Source organism: Prionailurus bengalensis, chromosome B3 (assembly GCF_016509475.1).
Source record: "Prionailurus bengalensis isolate Pbe53 chromosome B3, Fcat_Pben_1.1_paternal_pri, whole genome shotgun sequence".
NCBI classification, from domain to species: domain Eukaryota; kingdom Metazoa; phylum Chordata; class Mammalia; order Carnivora; family Felidae; genus Prionailurus; species Prionailurus bengalensis.
Window position 1 is genome coordinate 18,995,582 of NC_057355.1, and position 6,000 is coordinate 19,001,581.

Consider the following 6,000-nt stretch of genomic DNA (forward strand, 5'->3'; position numbering starts at 1 on the left):
AGGATTCTAGGTTTTTCCCCCCATCTGTATATTCAAATGCCTATCCCTTCTGTATAGTATCAACATGATCATAAATCAAGAGTCCAAATAGATGGAGGCTTATGTCTAGAATCTCTAGTTCATTTCATTGGTCTACTGTGCCTTTGGCTTTAGTTTCTTTTCTTTTTTTTTTTTTAAGTTCCCTAGTTGATTCTTATATTCAGCCAGTATTGAGAACCACTACTAGTAGGTCACAAAATTTATTAGTAGCTATGACCAGAAATTTTATGGAGTGGAATGGGATGGAATAGAAGAGAAAACATCAATACATACCCAGTATTGTTCTGTGAAACTTTCATTTCGGTCAGTGTGTGTGTGTGTGTGTGTGTGTGTGTGTGTGTATTTAAATTGAGATCTAAAAAGTATTTCTTACCATCAGTGATGTCCCCCCCCCCCAACCAAAAAGGTCTGAAATCTACTACAATAGTGCAATCTGTGAACCAATTACTTGGGAAAATTCAGCTTGCATGTTATCTTATAGTTGTCATCTAGAAATGCTCTGAAGCTTTATTCTTATACCATTGGTTATAGACCAAAGCAGATCTCCATTTGAAACAAGTCAGGGAAAGCCACTTACAGCTAATAGGACAGGAGGAGCTCATTATAAAACCCTGCAACTTTGACCCAAAGCGGAATATGATAATGAATTCATGATGTGAACATTACAAATGAAAATTGCTAATCTGCATAATTTGAGATTTGTTCAGCATCAGCAGATTTTATGGTTTTCAAGTTTTAATGGGATGTCAAACAAGAAAACAAAATTTGAGGGGAAGAAATTGAAGCCAATTTAGCTATTAAATGATGTTAAATAACCTTCGTTATTGAAGAAAATGCTCGCAGAATTTTTGCTTGAATTTTGAAAGGATTATTTTAATGTTCGGCTTATGTCAAGATCAATCTAATCAACAACTATTTATTGACTATCCACTAAAATATGTCTGGCAAAGGAATCAAAATAAGAGGAAAAGACTTTGTTCTTGCATACAAGTACTCTGTAGAGAACAAATGGATTGTGGCATACGATTTTCCCTAAGTACTTCATTTTAGAACATGGATATAGTAAATAAAAATGATTTCAATCAAGCCCCTTAATGTAACATTTTGTCTCTCCAAATGTAATATTTTGTCTCTTCAAATGCATGCCTTATCTCTGAATTTCACAGTTTTCCCATTAAAAGATAAAGGAGGGATATACTTGGTGGTTATTTCATAAGAGATACAAATGTTGAATTATTATGTCATATACCTGAAACTCACACCATGTTCTATATCAGTTATACCTCAAAAAAAATTAAAAAGCTGGAGACCTGTTTTCATTTTTCCCTTCTCCAGTCCTAGTGACCACATGTCACATGTTTCAGAAGGCCCAGCTACAAAGATGGAAGAAGAACCATCTATGACAGAAAGAGAAATAAACCTTGGTTACACACACACACAATATATGTATCCTTTGGTTTTATTTTTATATATTATGCACCTGCACGTAAATGTATGTGTGCAAGAGAGAGACTGTGGTGTGTGTGTGTGCCAATCTCTAAAAAAAATTTTTTTTGTAATGTTTATTTATTTTTGACAGAGAGAGGCAGAGCATGAGCAGGGGAGGGGCAGAGAGAGAGGGAGACACAGAATCTGGAGCAGGCTCCAGGCCCCGAGCTGTCAACACAGAGCCCAATGTGGGGCTCGAACTCACAGACCGCGAGATCATGACCTGAGCCAAAGTCGGACGCTTAACCAACTGAGCCACCCAGGTACCCCATGTGTGCCAGTCTTAAAGAGATTTGGAGATTTTCATTAAATATCTCCATTTTTTTGCTATTTCCTGAAGATAGAATTTGGAGATCAATAAAAAGGAAGATTTCCATTGAACTGAAACCTCTATAAACCAAATACCAGCTATGTGATAGGCCTTGGGTCTGTTGAGTTTAGTCTCCTTAAGAATGCAGCATGAACTGTCTCCACAGACTTTCCAATGACCAGATGGGGGGAAAAAACAAAAACAAACAAACAAACAAACAAAACAAAAAGAAGAAAAGAAGAAGAAGAAGAAGAAGAAGAAGAAGAAGAAGAAGAAGAAGAAATGGTTATTAAAATGAACCAAATCCCTTTGACTTTACATTTCTTTATATTTTCGAGGAATGTAGACACTCACAGCTTGAGAAATTTTAAATTCTCATAATTAGGAAAGGTGAAGTTTGTGTCAAGGTCACCCAAGTTAAATCCCCTTCTCACTAGAGCCACCATCTATTTGTTAGTGGGCTTTCTCAGACTTTAAGGTATGATAATAATGAAATTTGAAAATAACTGTCTTTAAAAGACAGTGATTGCTAACGTCTATTTATAACCAAACATCTGTCTTCCATCAACAGAAAGCCCTGTGAAGAATTTTGGCTGTTACAGTGTTGTACAAGGTCGAAGATTCTTAATATCTCCACTCACTTGCCATTTTAGGGTTTTATGCCTAAGCCCTAATTTAGGTTTTTAGCGTGATTTCTGTTTTCATCTAAAAAATCCCACTGCAAGATGCAATCTTAAGGGCTGTCACAAAGATTTCTTCAATAATTCTGAGTCCACCAAATAAACAAAACAACAAACTTGGGCTGTGTAGGACCAATAAAGTTGGTGTATTGGGTGTGCAGGTGTTTCTAAGAGAAGGGAGACCTGCATTTGATTCCAAAGGGAGCCCCCCTGTTCCTCTCTTCTATCTCTCTGTAGGGAGAGATTGTCAAAGCACCATTCTTGATGCCAACTAGCCCATTTGGTGAACGTGACTATAGGCTTTTAGCCAGTAAATAAATCAAATACTCTTCTTCAAATCCACTTTTTTGAAGGTATATTATCTCCAGTTCATTCTTTGGACTCCATCCCTAAATTCATATTGGGGATGCCTCAGAAAGCCCAAGGCTATTGTACAGATGGCCTAGAGCCCAAGGTAAATGAATGGTTGCCATGCTACACTCTGTGTTTTATGAGACCTTGGACCCTCCTCCCATGCACAGCCTGTGGGCAATGTCTTGGGGGCCTAAGAAAACTCAAACGAACTCTGTGTGTGTGTGTGCGTGTGAGTGAAGGAGTGTGTAAAAACATATCTTTCCTGTAACTCTGCAAAGATTAGCACAACAAATTGATACTTGCAAAAGAGTTATCTGATGCTCTTGCTTTTTGCCTGATTTTACTACGCTTTGGGGGGCTCTTTGCATAGGATGTTTACCACTCTGCCTCATAGGCTGTGTCAAAGCCAGATCAGCTCCACCACAGAAGATCTCAACAATCACCACCTGGTTTTCAAGGAAAGTCAGTGACACTATGATAGAATAAACAACACTGGTCAGTTCCATGAGGGCACAGTCTTGTCTGCTCACTGCTGATACCCCTGAGCCCAGAACAGGATCCAGCACACTGAAAACATTAGCAAATAACTGGAGAAATGAATACTATTTATCAAAAGCCTATCATTTGTCAGTCATGCAGAAGGCACTTTGCATACCGTGTCTTTCTATCCTTTATAACAAATAACCCTGCAGGATGGATATTATAATAATTAGCTTATAAATAAAGAAACTGAGGTTTGAAGAATTTCACTGGCTTGCCTAGGTCACATAAATAGTAAGCAGAAAGCAGGGATTCAAATCTAGATCTGTCTGCCTTTCTAGCCCATGTTCTGTTCACCACACCATGCCTTCACCCCAACAGACTGACTTTTGGTCTTTTGCTATCAGATACCAGGTTGGCATATTTACATATTATCATGGCTTCAGAAACCCCTCTATAGGACAAGGTTTCTGAAGGGCTGACAGAACAGGATAGGAACAGAGAAGGCTCCAATCATGTATTTCTGTGTGCAACAGACTTTGGGCTTTCTCACTTCTCTGCTATGCTACTATACCTCTCACTAAGCTGAAATGTCCTCATTGGAAAACTTCAGAACATGAGTTCTGTCTCGCTGAATTAAATGGGCAATGCATTTATGCACAGCAAGGACTCAATAAATGTAGATTATTACTAACCCAGAATTATGTAGGTTATTACTAACCCAGAATTGTCTCCAAACTATGTCAATTAATTTGATTGCTTTTCAAAAAGGCAGAAGTATTTTTAAAGGGAAGATTATGCAATTATTATCTATTTTCCCCCTTTAAAAAATTTGCCCCTTTGTTCAGCAAATTCTACTGATGAAATTTTTAAGTGGCAACCCCTTTTTTAAAAGCTTATAGGGGAAAAGACAGGAAAAGGTGCTGTTTAAAGTCAGAAACCTCACTCGTGACTGAGAAAGTACTTGGATATTGAGGATTAACACATAAATGAATATTCATCATCTGGTGAGTCCCATAGGTTTCTTTCCCTTGCTCTGCATAAGGCTTTTCAGGAAACAACATTGTTTCAAAGAATATCCTCACTAAACGTGTACATGAGTTAGAAAAAAGGAAAATTTTATTATGTTCCTCTAGCCAAGGCTGACAGTTTTATAACTAATCGGCTAATGCCCTCTGGACACACACAGCATGGAGAGGGTCTCATCCAAGATAGAGCGGGTTTAGAGAAGTTGGCCGCTGTGAGGTGAGCAAGTCCTGCCTTGTTCCAAACTTAAGGCATGCCAAAATGGTCTGAGATGGCCTTGGCCATGCCATCTGGAGATCTGTGGTCACCCTTTCCATTTCTCCTTCCGAATACACCAAGCTGTACTGACTGAGGGCTCAGCCTCATGTGAGTCCACTCCCTGATTCCACTCCACTTCCTACCCCTACAATGAATCCATTTACACTTGCCAGAGAGCAAGTGATACAGGTCACGAGGAGAAGTCTGGACTCAACATTTGCTCTCCACTACTGAATATTTTTGAAGTAAAAGTCATCAAGCAATGGGATTCAAATGATCAGGCCAAAAATGAGCATTTTGATCATCTCTCTCTCTCTCTCTCTCTCTTACACACACACACACACACACACACACACACATACACACACACACAGTCAAGGCCAACGTGGTTTGAAAGCTCTCAAACGGCCACAACAACAGCAAAATGGTGCCTACCTTTTCTGAAATCTCAGCCCACAAAAGATGCCCCTTGCCTGTGAGGAGCAGTCAGAGGCAGATTTCCAGCGTTCCAGTCGGCTTCGTTCTCATCAGAGAGCAACACACCTCATCTCTGTGTAAGCTCTGAAATTCTTTCAGAGACCCACCCTCTAAAGTTGCAAGTCAAGATTTCCGACTGAGGGCGATCAGTGACGTGAGGCAAAGCTACTGGATGGCACCTTGAATTTCTTCCTGACGGGAGGATGCTTCCTGTTTCACCACTTGGGAGAGGAGAGGACTGGAACTCAGTCAGACACGGGATGACAAATGCACGATTGCCTCATCGTTGTTGGTTTTGGTGCTCACCGTCATTGGCCAACTACTAAACGAGGTGGTCTTACTGTTTGCATTAAAAGGAAGGGGTTTATATGGCGGAGAGAAACCTGAAACACTGTTGACAACCCTACTCTACTCGCCGAGCGCATCTGACAGCAGCTATAGCACTTTCTAGAAGCCTGGGAATATTGGCGGAGCTTTGGACTAACTAAATCCCTACCACAACCACCAACAGCATGCCACCCATCCGCAGAAAGGCAACTACTTCTCTGCCTGTTTCCTAGCAAGGGGCGGGGGGGTGGCGGCGAGGAATATCACTTTTTTGAACCACGTCACAAAAAATAAAAGTCTGACCGCCCTTTCCTTTCAGAATAGTCAGAGGTAATGCACTTTGTTTATATTCGTGTCAGCCTCAGAGAACAGCCGTCATAGACAACGAAAGACGAACCTGTTAGTAGCAGGACACAAACGTTGTCTGTCTGCTTGAGGCGCTCCAATTTCAAAGGCAAGTATGCCTACGTTTACAGTGTTTATTTGAGATATTAGACCTTTTGGGGCCGTTTTCACTTTCTCTTGCCTGAAGATGAAACAACTCTGGGCGTGGATTATTTA

At 40.2% G+C, this 6,000-nt stretch overlaps 1 protein-coding gene across 1 annotated transcript in view; it reads right to left on the reverse strand.

Annotated features, from left to right (window-relative positions):
- The window catches only part of CERS3 (ceramide synthase 3), a 106,023-nt gene extending 100,702 nt beyond the window's left edge, over window positions 1-5,321 (reverse strand). Inside the window, exon 1 of the mRNA XM_043554795.1 lies at window positions 5,071-5,321. The gene's annotated coding sequence lies outside the window, so the exon portion shown is untranslated. The remainder of the gene's footprint in view (window positions 1-5,070) is intronic.
- Between the last annotated feature and the right edge of the window lie 679 nt (window positions 5,322-6,000).